The sequence below is a fragment of the Vulpes vulpes genome, chromosome 3 (genome assembly GCF_048418805.1).
Source record: "Vulpes vulpes isolate BD-2025 chromosome 3, VulVul3, whole genome shotgun sequence".
In the NCBI taxonomy this organism is placed as follows: Eukaryota; Metazoa; Chordata; class Mammalia; order Carnivora; family Canidae; genus Vulpes; species Vulpes vulpes.
In genome coordinates, this window is record NC_132782.1 from 51236246 (window position 1) to 51252580 (window position 16335).

Genomic DNA, 16335 nt, shown 5'->3' on the forward strand with positions numbered 1-16335 from the left:
CTTCTGTAGCAGAACATCTCTGTGTCATAAGAGGGAGGAAATGAGACAGGAAAGGAGATATGATTCTGAGTGGGGAAAAATAATATCCACTTTAAACATCATTTTTAATTGTCCAAAGTCAGTGAACATTCTTTTCCAAAATAAACCAAAATTAGCCTACCTTATTGCATCTGTGCCTTCTACAGCAAACAATGCACTTACGCTTCATCATCTAAATTTCATTTTCATTTAGGATTCTTCTGGCTATGAACAACAAAGAACAAGACTCAACTGGCAAAACCATAGGAATTTATAAATTTATACGACAATAAGTCTGGAGATAAAGCTGTTTGTTAATTAAGTAATGCAATGATTGGAAGAAAGAGAACAGTTTTATGCCACTTTTTTTCTCATCTCTTATTGGAGAAAATTATTTTGTAGAATATTCCAGCTGACATTCTGTTATAAATCATTGACCAGGACTATGTCTTCTGTATATATCTAAATAAATGGAATTAAAGGATTGGTATAGACCCACAGTCACCCCCTGTGGCAGTGGAGGGCTCATCTTTCCCCAGCATGTTACTATGTGGTAAATAGAGTAAAAATAAACAAAACAAAACAGTTTTGAAAGGTATAATTGCCTCTTTGTAGCTAATATCTGCCCATTTTGACATTTTATTTTATTTTTATTTTTATTGACATTTTAGTTTTTTGAAGTTTCTTAATTTACAGAAAAAAAGAGCTGGCTTAAATTATCTCCAAGGCTCTTTAATTACTAATTTAAATAGACTAATTTAAGAAAAAATATATAGATACTTTCTTTAAAGGTCACTGAAATTTATAAATCTTAATCAAGGCAGAATGAATTAATCTATGGAGATACAAACTGCCATGGGATCATACTGAAGAGATTAATCTCTTCTATGTAGTAATTAATAAACATGGACCAAAAGTGAAAATGTATAGACAGAATATATTTCCATTGAGAATAAAGTATGAAAATCTTATAGGATACTAAAAATTACTGGTGTGATTGAAACGGAAAGAATGTTTTTATACCTTCCTTATTTTAAATTTAAATTTTTATGAATTATTTTTGGACATATATCTTTTCCTTGAAATTTACATTTACATAGTCAAGAAAATCTAACCCATGTTACAGACTGTTTACAATAAACTTACCTTTACAGAGGTATATCAGTTTTCATTTGAATATCAAAAAACTACTAGAACTGATACAGGAATTCAGTAAAGTCACAGGATATAAAATTAACTCACATAAGTATATTGCATTTCTGTACATCAACAATGAAGCAGCTGAAAGAGAAATCAAGGCATTGATCCCATTTACAATCATACCAAAAGCTGTAAGATACCTAGGAACAAACCTAACCAAAGAGGTAAAAGATCTGTACTCTGAAAATTATAGAACACTTATGAATGAAATTGAGGAAGACAAAGAAATGGGAGACCATTCCATGCTCATGGATTGGAAGAACAAACGTTGTTAAAATGTCTATACTACCCAAAACAATTTATGTATGTAATGCAATCCCTATCAAAGTAACACCAGCATTTTTCACAGAGCTGGAATGAACAATTCTAAAATTTGTATGGAACCAGAAAAGACTTTGAATAGTGAAAGTAATCTTGAAAAGAAAACTAAGGCTGGAGGCATCATAATTCTGTACTTCAAGCTGTATTAAAAAGCTATAATCACTGAAATAGTATGTTACTGGCACAAAAACAGACACATAGGGCAATGGAGCAGAATAGAGAACCCAGAAATGGATCCTCAACTCTATGATTAATATTCAACAAAGCAGGAAAGAATATGCAATGGGGGAAAAAAGCACAAAAAAACTAGCCCCTTCAACAAATGGTATTGAGAAATTGGACAGTGACATGCAGAAGAATGAAACCTGACTACTTTCTTAACATCACATGCAAAAATATATTCAAAATGGACGAAAGACCTAAATGTAAGATAAGAATCCATCAAAATCCTGGAAGAGAACACAGGCAGCAACTTCTTTGACCTTGGCCACAGCATTTCTCGCTACACATGTCTCAGAGGCAAGGGAAAAAAATAAAAAATGGAACTACTGGGAATTCATCAAGGTAAAAAGCTTTTGCACAGAAAAGGAAACTGTCAACAAAACTAAAAGGCAACCAATAGAATGGGAGAAGATATTTGCAAATGATAAATCAGATAAACTGGGATCCCTGGGTGGCGCAGCGGTTTGGCGCCTGCCTTTGGCCCAGGGCACGATCCTGGAGAACCAGGATCGAATCCCACATCAGGCTCCCAGTGCATGGAGCCTGCTTCTCCCTCCGCCTGTGTCTCTGCCTCTCTCTCTCTCTGTGACTATCATAAATAAATAAATAAATTAATTAATTAATTAATTAATTAATTTAAAAAAAATTAAAAAAAAATCAGATAAACTGCTAATATCCAAAATCTATAAAGAACTCATCAAACTCAATACCCAAAAAAGAAAAAAATCTAGTCAAGAATTGGGCAGAAGACATAAAGAGACATTTCTCCAAAGACTACATATAAATGGCCAACAGACACATGAAAAAATGCTCAACATCACTCAGAATCAGGGAACTACAAATCAGGGAACTACAACTCAAAACCACAATGAAATACCACCTCAAACTGGTCAGAATAGCTAAAAGCTAAAATTAACAACTCAGGAAACAAGAGATATTGGCCAGGATACAGAGAAAGGGGAACCCTCTTACATTGTTGGTGGAAATGCTAACTGGTGCATCCATTCTGGGAAAAAAGTATGGAAGTTACTCAAAAAGTTAAAAACAGAGCTACCCTAAGACCCAACAATTGCACTAGTAGATATTCATTAAAAGGATATAAAAATAGTGATTTGAAGGGGCACATGCACTTCAATATTTATAGCAGCAATGTCCACAATAGCCAAACTATGTTAAGAACCCAAAGGTCCATTGATAAATGGAGAAAGAAGGTGTGTATGTATGTGTGTGTGTGTGTATACACACATACACGTATATATATATATACATATATATACACACACACATATATATGTGTGTATATATATATAATGTTTAATGAAATATAACATCTAAAACTAATCAAGGTGATAACCTAGGTGGTTCTGTACTAGGAGGGAAGAATCTTGGTCTGACTGGTAAAAGAATGGGGTTCATGCTAGATTCCTTCCACTTACTGTGTGACCCTCAGGAAGGTCATTTTCTTTCTGTAGTGCTAGAAAAGAGTATCTTTAAGATCACTTCTAACCATCACATCTTGCTTCCTTACTATAAATTGGAAAAAAATGATCAGAGAATATTAAAACAAAAAGAGGCTTCAAAAATAATTTATTCCAAATATCTCTTTTATAGATAAGGATACCTTAGTCTGGAGAGGAGACATGGCTGACCCATAGTCATATAAAAATTAACATGCTTTATTCATCTTTCTGTAGCTGGAAGAAGTAGCTATTTCTTAGGGTTAATGGTTCTTCTAACTAGAGTAGATACCAAAGAGAGGAAAAAACTTATCTAAAAGTTATTAGCCTAGTTGTTAGTGTTTGCTTCTAGGAAGAAGAGCCATAGTTTCTACATCAAAGCAACTAACCAACTGTATGACCTTATTTAGCTTGACTTCAACATCCTAATTTGTAAGAGAAGAGATTAAAATAGATGAGGCATATGTATTAAAAGAATTTCTATGAGAAATACATTTATTCATCTATTTACTTAATAAGTATTTGAATACCTGATTCATGCCTCCATTGTTCTTGTCTCTGTTCTAGGCATTATGTTTATAAAAGCAAACAAAATACACAAATTTCTGGTCCACAAGGAAGATACAGTCTCTTTTGAAAGGAGAATGATTTAAAGAAAAATAAAGGTAAATAAATAAGTAAATATATTCAGACTCCTAGGCCAAATATGAGGAGCTTCAAAACGCATATGTCAAAGATCTATGACCTTATGAAGATTTAAAATCTAGAGAAGAGAAGCTCAAAGAGGCTTTGAGTGGCTTTTGTAGAACATTGTACTATCGGCACCTAGCTTATGCTTGCAAATAGGAAGCACCAAATAATAAACAAATGAATAAATGAAAGAGACAATTATATTTAAAATGTTTGTTCACAATTTTTCTTTCTGTATTTTTGATTCTCTTTATAAAAGAATCAGGTATGAAATGTGTGGTATGAAGGCATTAAGTCTTTAAAATTGGTTGTTATATTGCTTGACAAGTTGAACTGGAAAAGTAAAAATAAAAAGTTTTCCGTGTTCTTTTAGATTCATATCTAGCTTTACCTTTTATTCATCCCTTTCATCAGAAATACTAATGTTTTAGAAAAGATTATTTGTTTTAAAATTGTTCCATGCCATTCTGTTTTGTGTTACAGAACAATGAGTGCCTCCTGATGATTAAAAATATTAACTCAAACAAGAGTGAATCATTCACTCAGAGACTGTGATATTAACAGTCTAGGATATTTGTCATGCACATTTACAAAGCAAAACATAGTTTCCTGTGTCAAAACCAAGAATGCTATGGAGAAAACATTGTCTACCATGGGATTATAAAAGTTTTGTATACATGAAAACTTTAAATTAGAACAATAAAGAATTTTAAAAATGGAGAAAATAAGCACATAGCCATAATTGTTCTTTGGATTCTGTGTAAATTACAAACCTCAAAAGCGGAGATCAAGTAGCTCATAAATACAGGAAATCTCAGAGATTTGCCATTGATATTCATATTTAATACTTAATATCTGAAGCATGTAAACTAAAATGTGTATTTTTTCCTAAAGTGGTATGCCTCTTGTGTTTTTATTAAAATGCAAAGTTCCCTCTAACTATCAGTTTAAAGAAATTTAAGTTTCATAATTAGAATTTTTCAAAACACACACTTCTGATGAAGTGTTAGTAAAGCATTTCAAAGCATTCTATTACTGTGCTCAAGCTTATTTCATTCCTAATAAGACAAGATTATTATCCCCATTTTAAAGCATTTATTAAAATCATAGAACTTTTGCTCCAAATGTCCCAAGATCATAAATAGGTATTTTTCCATATTTTCAAATCAATTTGATGAACTGTTACCCAAAAGCATTATGATAGGCAATATTGGTTTTCTGCCTTTCGTTAGCTCACAGTATATTAATTTATACCTGTATCTTTATCTTCTAAAATATCTCTTCTATTTCAACAGTTAAATTCATTGTATCTCCTTACTCTTTAAACTGACCAGAACAGGACTGTTACTCAACCTTGGGTGATCAAAAGCAGAAAGATCTACTACCTTTGAACTTTATGTCCTGTGTTGTTTCATGTTTATTACAAAACAAAACAAAACAAAAAATTGAACACAAAACAACCCTAATATTTAATACAGAGTGGGACTGCACACCCTTACAAAATTACAAGTAAAATTAACCACATAAAGCAAGCTATATGAATTTAAAAATTGGGGAAAAAAATCATAAATAAAACATTCAACTATTTAATATTTTTAAAGCTCAAAAGATATAAATGAAAATTCCCACTTGAGCTATGATAGAGCAACAGGGAACACATTTGTCCTTACACTTAGACAACAGACAATTGAGCAAAATATGTGAAGCAGCACAGGACTGTGATCCCTGAGAGAAGGGAAACAAGGTAAGCCATACAATTTCACCAGCTTAACACCTACAGTACGTGCCTAGACTAAACTCAGGAATAACTAAAGAGACCTGATGATCCTAATGAATTAAGGACAGAATTTAATCTTCAAATAGAAGTCAAAGTTAAGAAAGGTCAAAATGCCTTTGGGGGCAGAGTACCAGAGAAAAGGGGACTGCGCAGATGGAAGGCTCAGGAATTTTTCAGAGATGTCTTCTAAACTCTTCAGCTGAGTATTCCCTGTATACACAGCAGAAACAACCAGGGTTAGGAGAAATGAACAGAAAAAAAGCACAACAATAACAAGATCCCATAATGGGTTAGGAATAATTCAATAATTCATCCTCCCACCAGCCTGACAGGAAAGACTTTACACATTAAAATGGATAGCATCCTCAGGGTGTCACCTTAGGAGTACAGCTAAATTACTCTCAGACTAAAACCTTCTCTGGATCTTCCCCCAAGAAAGTTAAAAGCAAACATTAAAAACTTTCCAATTAATTTAACTAAGCATCTGAAAAATCAAACAGTCTTTAAAGGAATGGAGAAAATAACAACCAACAACAAGATTTATGTAAGATATCTAATTGAAAATTACTTGACATGCGCAAAGTAGGAAAATATTACTAAAATCACAATAAATCAATAGAGACAAATTTAGAAAAAGGCTTAATGAAACTCACACACAAGGATGATAAGATAGGTGTTATAAATATGCTCCAAATGTTTAAGCAAATAGAACACAACTGTGATTAGAAGAAAAAGGAAAGCTATCTTTAAAAACACAAAAGGAAACTACTACAGAAGAAAAACTATGTGACATGACAGTTACATTAGATGGAATTAATAACAGTTTGAACATTGTAGAAAAATACCTACACATACATATGCACATGGACACATGCATACAAAAAGCTGTCAAAGATAAAGCACATTCAGAAAAAGACCCCCCAAAAATGAAGAGAACACCATGATTTATATGACAATATCATGAACTCTCCACTTACATCAATGGATAGATCATCCAGACAGAAAACTGATAAAGGAAACTTTGGTCTTAAACAACATGTTAGACCAGATGTACTTAACAGATATTTACAGATCATACAACCTAAACGCAACAGAATATAATTCTCCTCAATTGCACATGGAACATTTTCTTGGATAGCTCATATGTTAGGTCACAAGTCTAAGAGGACTGGGGCAGTCTGGGTGGCTCAGTGGTTTAGCACTGCCTTCAGCCCAGGGTGTGATCCTGGAGACCTGGGATCGAGTCCCACGTTGGGCTCCCTGCATGGAGCCTGCTTCTCCCTCTGCCTGTGTCTCTGCCTCTCTCTCTCTCTCTCCGTGTCTCTCATGAATGAATGAACGAATGAATGAATGAATCTTTAAAAAATAAAATAGAGGAGGAGGGGCAAGATGGCAGAAGAGGAGGGACCCCAAGTCACCTGTCCCCACCAAATTACCTAGATAACCCTCAAATCATCCTGAAAATCTACGAATTCGGCCTGAAATTTAAAGAGAGACCAGCTGGAACGCTACAGTGAGAAGAGTTCGCGCTTCTATCAAGGTAGGAAGACGAGGAAAAGGAAATAAAGACACAAAAGGCCTCCAAGGGGGAGGGGCCCCGCGAGGAGCCGGGCTGAGGCCGGGGCGAGTGTCCCCAGGACAGGAGAGCCCCGTCCTGGAGGAGCAGGAGCTGCACCAACCTTCCCGGGCGGAAAGGGGCCCGCAGGGAGTTAGAGCAGGACCCAGGAGGGCGGGGATGCCCTCGGGCTCCCTGGGACACTAACAGGCACTTGCACCCCGGGAGAGCGCCCCGAGCTCCATAAGGGCTGCAGCGCGCACGGCGGGGCCTGGAGCAGCTCGGAGGGGCTCGGGGGCGACTCCGCGGAGGGGGCTGCAGGGAGGGAGCACGAATCCACCAGCGCAGGCTCCGGAGCACAGGACGCCAGGACACAGCCCAGGATCCGGCCTCCCCCGGGACAGGCAGAGGCCGGGAGGGCCCTGGTCAGCGAGGAGGCTCCTGCCCCAGCTGAGCAGATCAGCGGCCCCGCCCCGGAGCCTCCAGGCCCTGCAGACGGAGAGCCCCGGAACTACTGCGGGAGCTGACTCCAGGGCTGCAGAGCTGCCCCCACCACTGTGGTTGTTCCTCCTGGGGCCTCACGGGGTGAACAACCCCCACTGAGTCCTGCACCAGGCAGGGGGCAGAGCAGCTCCCCCAAGTGCTAACACCTGAAAATCAGCACAGCAGGCCCCTCCCCCAGAAGACCAGCTAGACGGACCAGTTCCAGGGGAAGTCAAGGGACTCAGAGTATACAGAATCAGAAGATACTCCCCCGTGGTTTTAGTTTTTTGTTTTTTGTTTTGTTTTGTTTTGTTTTGTTTCTTTCTTTTTGATTTCTGATTGCTTCCCCCACCCCGTTTGTTTTCACCTTTCTTTTTCTTTCTCTTTTTCTTCTCTTTTTTCCATTTTTTCTTCTTTCCCTTTTTTCTTTTTCTCTTTTCTTTCCTTCTCTCTCTCTCTCTTTTTCTCCTTTTCCCAGTACAACTTGTTTTTGGCCACTCTGCACTGAGCAAAATGACTAGAAGGAAAACCTCACCTCAAAAGAAAGAATCAGAAACAGTCCTCTCTCCCACAGAGTTACAAAATCTGGGTTACAATTCAATGTCAGAAAGCCAATTCAGAAGCACTATTATACAGCTACTGGTGGCTCTAGAAAAAAGCATAAAGGACTCAAGAGACTTCATGACTGCAGAATTTAGATCCAATCAGGCAGAAATTAAAAATCAATTGAATGAGATGCAATCCAAACTAGAAGTCCTAATGACGAGGGTTAACAAGGTGGAAGAATGAGTGAGTGACATATAAGACAAGTTGATGGCAAAGAGGGAAACTGAGGAAAAAAGAGACAATTAAAAGACCATGAGGATAGATGAAGGGAAATAAACGACAGCCTGAGGAAGAAAAACCTACATTTAATTGGGGTTCCCGGTGGCGCCAAAAGGGCCAGAGGGCCAGAATATGTATTTGAACAAATCATATTTGAAAACTTTCCTAGTCTGGGAAGGGAAACAGGCATTCAGATCCAGGAAATAGAGAGATCCCCCCCCTAAAATCAATAAAAACCATTCAACACCTCGACATCTAATACTTAAGCTTGCAAATTCCAAAGATAAAGAGAAGATCCTTAAAGCAGCAAGAGACAAGAAATCCCTGACCTTTATGGGGAGGAGCATTAGGGTAACAGCAGACCTCTCCACAGAGACCTGACAGGCCAGAAAGGGCTGGCAGGATATATTCAGGGTCCTAAATGAGAAGAACATGCAACCAAGAATACTTTATCCAGAAAGGCTCTCAATCAAAATGGAAGGAGAGATCAAGAGCTTCCAAGACAGCCAGGAACTGAAAGAATATGTGACCTCCAAACCAGCTCTGCAAGAAATTTTAAGGGGGACTCTTAAAATTCCCCTTTAAGAAGAAGTTCAGTGGAACAACCCACAAAAACAAGGACTGAATAGATATCATGATGACACTAAACTCATATCTTTCGATAGTAACTCTGAACATGATTGGGCTTAATGACCCCATCAAAAGGCGCAGGGTTTCAGACTGGATAAAAAGGCAGGACCCATCTTATTGCTGTCTACAAGAGACTCATTTTAGACAGAAGGACACCTACGGCCTGAAAATAAAAGGTCGGAGAACCACTTACCATTCAAATGGTCCTCAAAAGAAAGCAGGGGTAGCCATCCTTATATCAGATAAACTAAAATTTACCCCGAAGACTGTAGTGAGAGATGAAGAGGGACACAATATCATACTTAAAGGATCTATCCAACAAGAGGACTTAACAATCCTCAATATATATGTCCTGAATGTGGGAGCTGCCAAATATTTAAATCAATTAATAACCAAAGTGAAGAAATACTTAGATAATAATACACTTATACTTGGTGACTTCAATCTACCTCTTTCTACCCTCGATAGGTCTTCTAGGCACAACATCTCCAAAGAAACGAGAGCTTTAAATGATACACTGGACCACATGGATTTCACAGATATCTACAGAACTTTACATCCAAACTCAATTGAATACACATTCTTCTCAAGGGCACATGGAACTTTCTCCAGAATAGACCACATACTGGGTCACAAATCGGGTCTGAACCGATACCAAAAGACTGGGATGGTCCCCTGCATATTCTCAGACAAAAATGCCTTGAAATTAGAACTAAATCACAACAATAAGTTTGGAAGGACCTCAAACATGTGGAGGTGAAGAACCATCCTACTAAAAGATGAAAGGGTCAACCAGGAAATTAAGGAAGAATGAAAAAGATTCATGGAAACTAATGAGAATGAAGATACAACCATTCAAAACCTTTGGGATGCAGCAAAAGCAGTCCTAAGGGGGAAATACATCACAATACAAGCATCCATTCAAACACTGGAAAGAACTCAAATACAAAAGCTAACCTTACACATAAAGGAGCTAGAGAAAAAACAGCAGATAGATCCTACACCCAACAGAAGAAGAGAGTTAATTAAAATTCGAGCAGAACTCAATGAAATCGAGACCAGAAGAACTGTGGAACAGATCAACAGAACCAGGAGTTGGTTCTTTGAACGAATTAATAAGATAGATAAGCCATTAGCCAACCTTATTAAAAAGAAGAGAGAGAAGACCCAAATTAATAAAATTATGAATGAGAAAGGAGAGATCACTACCAACACCAAGGAAATACAAACGATTTTAAAATCATATTATGAACAGCTCTACACCAATAAATTAGGCAATCTAGAAGAAATGGACACATTCCTGGAAAGCCACAAACTACCAAAACTGGAACAGGAAAAAATAGAAAACCTGAACAGGCCAATAACCAGGGAGGAAATTGAAGCAGTCATCAAAAACCTCCCAAGACACAAGATTCCAGGGCCAGATGGCTTCCCAGGGGAATTCTATCAAACGTTTAAAGAAGAAATCATACCTATTCTATTAAAGCTGTTTGGAAAGATAGAAAGAGATGGAGTACTTCCAAATTCGTTCTATGAGGCCAGCATCACCTTAATTCCGAAACCAGACAAAGACCCCACCAAAAAGGAGAATTACAGACCAATATCCCTGATGAACATGGATGCAAAAATTCTCAACAAGATACTAGCCAATAGGATCCAACAACACATTAAGAAAATTATTCACCATGACCAAGTAGGATTTATCCCCGGGACACAAGGCTGGTTCAACACTCGTAAAACAATCAATGTGATTCATCATATCAGCAAGAGAAAAACCAAGAACCATATGATCCTCTCATTAGATGCAGAGAAAGCATTTGACAAAATACAGCATCCATTCCTGATCAAAACCCTTCAGAGTGTTGGGATAGAGGGAACTATCCTCGACATCTTAAAAGCCATCTACGAAAAGCCCACAGCAAGCATCATTCTCAATGGGGAAGCACTGGGAGCCTTTCCCCTAAGATCAGGAACAAGACAGGGATGTCCACTCTCACCACTGCTATTCAACATAGTACTGGAAGTCCTCGCCTCAGCAATCAGACAACAAAAGGACATTAAAGGCATTCAAACTGGCAAAGAAGAAGTCAAACTCTCCCTCTTCGCCGATGACATGATACTCTACATAGAAAACCCAAAAGCCTCCACCCCAAGATTGCTAGAACTCACAGCAATTTGGTATCGTGGCAGGATACAAAATCAATGCCCAGAAATCAATGGCATTTCTATACACTAACAATGAGACGGAAGAAAGAGAAATTAAGGAGTCAATCCCATTTACAATTGCACCCAAAAGCATAAGATACCTAGGAATAAACCTAACCAAAGAGGCAAAGGATCTATACCCTAAAAACTATAGAACACTTCTGAAAGAAATTGAGGAAGACACAAAGAGATGGAAAAATATTCCATGCTCATGGATTGGCAGAATTAATATTGTGAAAATGTCAATGTTACCCAGGGCAATTTACACGTTTAATGCAATCCTTAACAAAATACCATGGACTTTCTTCAGAGAGTTAGAACAAATTATTTTAAGACTTGTGTGGAATCAGAAAAGACCCCGAATAGCCAGGGGAATTTTAAAAAAGAAAACCATAGCTGGGGGCATCACAATGCCAGATTTCAGGTTGTATTACTAGGCTGTGGTCATCAAGACAGTGTGGTACTGGCACAAAAACACACACATATATCAATGGAACAGAATAGAGAACCCAGAAGTGGACCCTGAACTTTATGCTCAACTAATATTCGATAAAGGAGGAAAGACTATCCATTGGAAGAAAGACAGTCTCTTCAATAAATGGTGTTGGGAAAATTGGACATCCACATGCAGAAGAATGAAACTAGACCACTCTCTTTCCTCTCTTTCACCATACACAAAGATAAACTCAAGGTGGATGAGAGATCTAAATGTGAGACAAGATTCCATCAAAATCCTAGAGGAGAACACAGGCAACACCCTTTTTGAACTTGGCCACCGTAACTTCTTGCAGGACACATCCACAAAGGCAAGAGAAATAAAGGCAAAAATGAACTATTGGGACTTCATCAAGATAAGAAGCTTTTGCACAGCAAAGGATACACTCAACAAAACTAAAAGACAACCTACAGAATGGGAGAACATATTTGCAAATGACATATCAGATAAAGGGCTAGTTTCCAAGATCTATAAAGAACTTATTAAACTCAACACCAAAGAAACAAACAATCCAATCATGAAAGGGGCAAAAGACATGAAGAGAAATCTCACAGAGGAAGACATGGACATGGCCAACATGCACATGAGAAAATGCTCTGCATCACTTGCCATCAGGGAAATAAAAATCAAAACCATAATGAGATACCACCTCACACCAGTGAGAATGGGGAAAATTAACAAGGCAGGAAGCAACAAATGTTGGAGAGGATGCGGAGAAAAGGGAACCCTCTTACACTGTTGGTGGGACTGTGAACTGGTGCAGCCACTCTGGAAAACTGTGTGGAGGTTCCTCAAAGAGTTAAAAATAGACCTGCCCTACGACCCAGCAATTGCACTGTTGGGGATTTACCCAAAAGATTCAGATGCAATGAAACGCCGGGACACCTGCACCCCAATGTTTCTAGCAGCAAAGTCCACAATAGCCAAACTGTGGAAGGAGCCTCGGTGTCCATCGAAAGATGAATGGATAAAGAAGATGTGGTCTATGTATACAATGGAATATTACTCAGCAATTAGAAACGACAAATACCCACCATTTGCTTCAACGTGGATGGAACTGGAGGGTATTATGCTGAGTGAAATAAGTCAATCGGAGAAGGACAAACAGTGTATGTTCTCATTCATTTGGGGAATATAAATAATAGTGAAAGGGAATATAAAGGAAGGAAGAAGAAATGTGTGGGAAATATCAGGAAGGGAGACAGAACATAGAGACCCCTAACTCTGGGAAATGAACTAGGGGTGGTGGAAGGGGAGGGGGGCGGGGGTGGGGGTGAATGTGTGACGGGCACTGAGGGGAACACTTGACGGGATGAGCACTGGGTGTTATTCTGTATGTTGGTAAATTGAACACCAATAAAAATTATTTTTAAAAAATAATAAAATAAAATAAAATAAACTATTAAAAAAATTAAGAGGACTGAAATAACATAAAACATTATTTCCTGACCGTGGTGGTATGAAGTTAGAATTACAAGAAGAAAATTTTCACAAACATGTGATTAGAAATCATGCTACTGAACAACTGATGGGTCAAAGAAGAAATCAAAAGAGAAAATACCTTGAGACAAATAAAAATGGAAATGTAACACACCACTAATCTACCAAAATTTATGGGATGCAGCAAAAGCAGTTCTAAGAGGAAAGTTCATGGCAACAAATGTCTATCTTAAGAAACAAGACAAGTCTCAAATAAGCAACCTAACTTTATACCTCAAGGAACTAGAAAAAGGACAAAGGACAAAGTTAGAAGGAGGAAAGAAATAACAAAGATTAGAGTGGAAATAAATGAAATAGAGGTTAAAAAGACAATAGGAAAAAATCAATGAAACTAAAAGCTGATAAACAAAATTGACAAGACTTTAGCTAGACTCACAAGAAAAAAAAAATCTCAAAACCAGAAATTAAGGAGGTAATGTTACAACTGATAGCACAGAAATATAAAGGATCCTAAGTGACTACTATAGACAATTATGTCAACAAAGCAGACAATCTTCAAGAAATGGTAATTCCTAAAAACATACAACCTACCAAGACTGAATCATGATGAACTAGAAAATCTGAACAGCCTGAATACTAGAAATAATATTATTGGGAGATTGTTTAATTATTGACCAAACTCCTTGAGCACATGGCTTCACTGTTGAATTATACCAATCATTCAAAGAAAAAAATCAATACAAATCATTCTCAAATTCTTCCAAAAATAGAAGAGGAGAGAACTCTTCTAAATTAATTTTACAAGGCCAGCATTTACAAGGCCTGATACAGAAACCAGATGAGAATACCACAAGAAAGGCCAATATAGATGAGCATAAGAGCAAAAAAAATTTTCATTAAAATATTAGCAAACCTATATCAACATACATTAAAAGGATCATACACTGTAATCAAATGAGATTTATTCCAGGGATGTAAGGAAGATTCAGCATCCACAAATCAGTCAATATTATTCACCACAATAACAAAATGAAAAATAAAAATTGATCATCTCAAATATATATAGAAAAAGAATTTAACAAGATTCAACAACTGTTGATGTTAAAAACTCTTAACAAAGAAGGAATTAATTTTTATTGGTGTTCAATTTACCAACATACAGAAAAACAACCAGTGTTCATCCCGTCAAGTGCCCCCCTCAGTGCCCGTCACACATTCACCCCCACCCCCCCGCCCTCCTCCCCTTCCACCACCCCTAGTTCGTTTCCCAGAGTTAGGAGTCTTTATGTTCTGTCTCCCTTCCTGATATTTCCCACACATTTCTTCTCCTAGAGGGAATGTGTTTCAACATAACAAAGGCAATATGTGACAAATCCTCAGCTAACATCATACTCAATGATGAAAAACTGAAAGCTTTTTCCTGTAAGATCAGGAACAGGAAAAGGATGCCCATTCTTGCCACTTTTATTCAACATACTGTTGGAATTCCTATCCAGAGCAATTATGGAAGAAAAATAAATAAAAATTATCTTAACTGGAAAGGAAGTAAACTGTCACTATTTATAGGTGGCATGATATTATACATAGAAAACCCTAAAGACTCCCTCAAAACAGAATAAATGAATTCAGTAAAGTTGCAAGATACAAAATCAATATAAAATTATCTTTGTATTTCCATACACAAAAATGTGCTATCAGAATAAGAATTTAAGAAAAGTATCCTATTTATAATGGATTCAAAAAGATGAAATATTTAGGAATACACTTAGCCAAGGAGGTGAAAGACCGATACTCTGAAAACTCTAAGGCATTAAAGAAAGAAAATGAAGACACAAATCAACAGAAAGATATTCTGTGCTCCCAGATTGGAAAAATATTGTTAAAATATCTGTATAACCCAAAGTGATATATATACAGTCAGTGCTACACCTATCAAAAGTCCAATATAATTTTTCACAGAAATAAAACAAATCCTAAAATTTGTATGGAACTATAAAAGATCCAGAGTAGCCAAAACATCTTGAGAAAAAACAAAGCAGGAGGCATCATGCTTCCTAATTTCAAACTATATTACAAAGCTATAGTATTTAAAACGTATAATATCAGCATAAAAACAGATATATAGATGGAAGAACAGAATAGAGAGCCCAGACATAAACCCATACATATATGGTCAATTCATTTATGACAAAGGAGCCAACAATGTACAATGGGGAAGAGAGAATCTTTTCAATAAAAAGTATTAGAAAAATTGGATAGTTGCATGCAAAAGGATGAAACTTAAACCACTCTCTTACACCATACAGAAAAATCAACTCAAAATAGATTAAAGAACTGAATGTGGGCAGCTCCGGTGGCCCAGGGGTTTAGCGCTGCCTTCAGCCTGGGGTGTGATCCTGGAGACCCAGGATCAAGTCCCACATCAGGCTCCCAACAGGGAGCCTGCTTCTACCTCTGCCTGCGTCTCTGCCCCTCTCTCTCTCTCTGTATCTGTCATGAATAAATAAATTAAATCTTAAAAAAAAAAAAGAATTGAATGTAATACCTGAAGCAATAAAAACTCTTAGAAAAAAACATACATGGTAAGCTCCTTGACATAAGTTTTAGCAATGAATTTTTGTATCTGACACCAAAAGCAAAACAACAAAATAAAAATAACATGGGACTACATCAAACTAATAAGCTTCATACATCAAAGGAAACCAACAAAATGAGAATGAAATCCACTCAATAAGAGAAAATATCCCCAAGTCATACTTGACAAAGCACTAATATCCCAAAAATATAAAGAACTAATACAATTCAATAGCGAAAGCAATTTTAATTTTTAAAAAACGGGCAGAAAATATGCATAGACATTTCCCCAAAAAAGACAGAGATGGCAAACTGGTACAAAAAGATGCTCTACATTAATCATAAATAAAATGCAAATCAAAATCACAATGAAACATTACCTCACACCTGCTGGAATTTCTGTTATCACAAAGAAGAAAGGACAAGATGTGGAGAAGAAAGA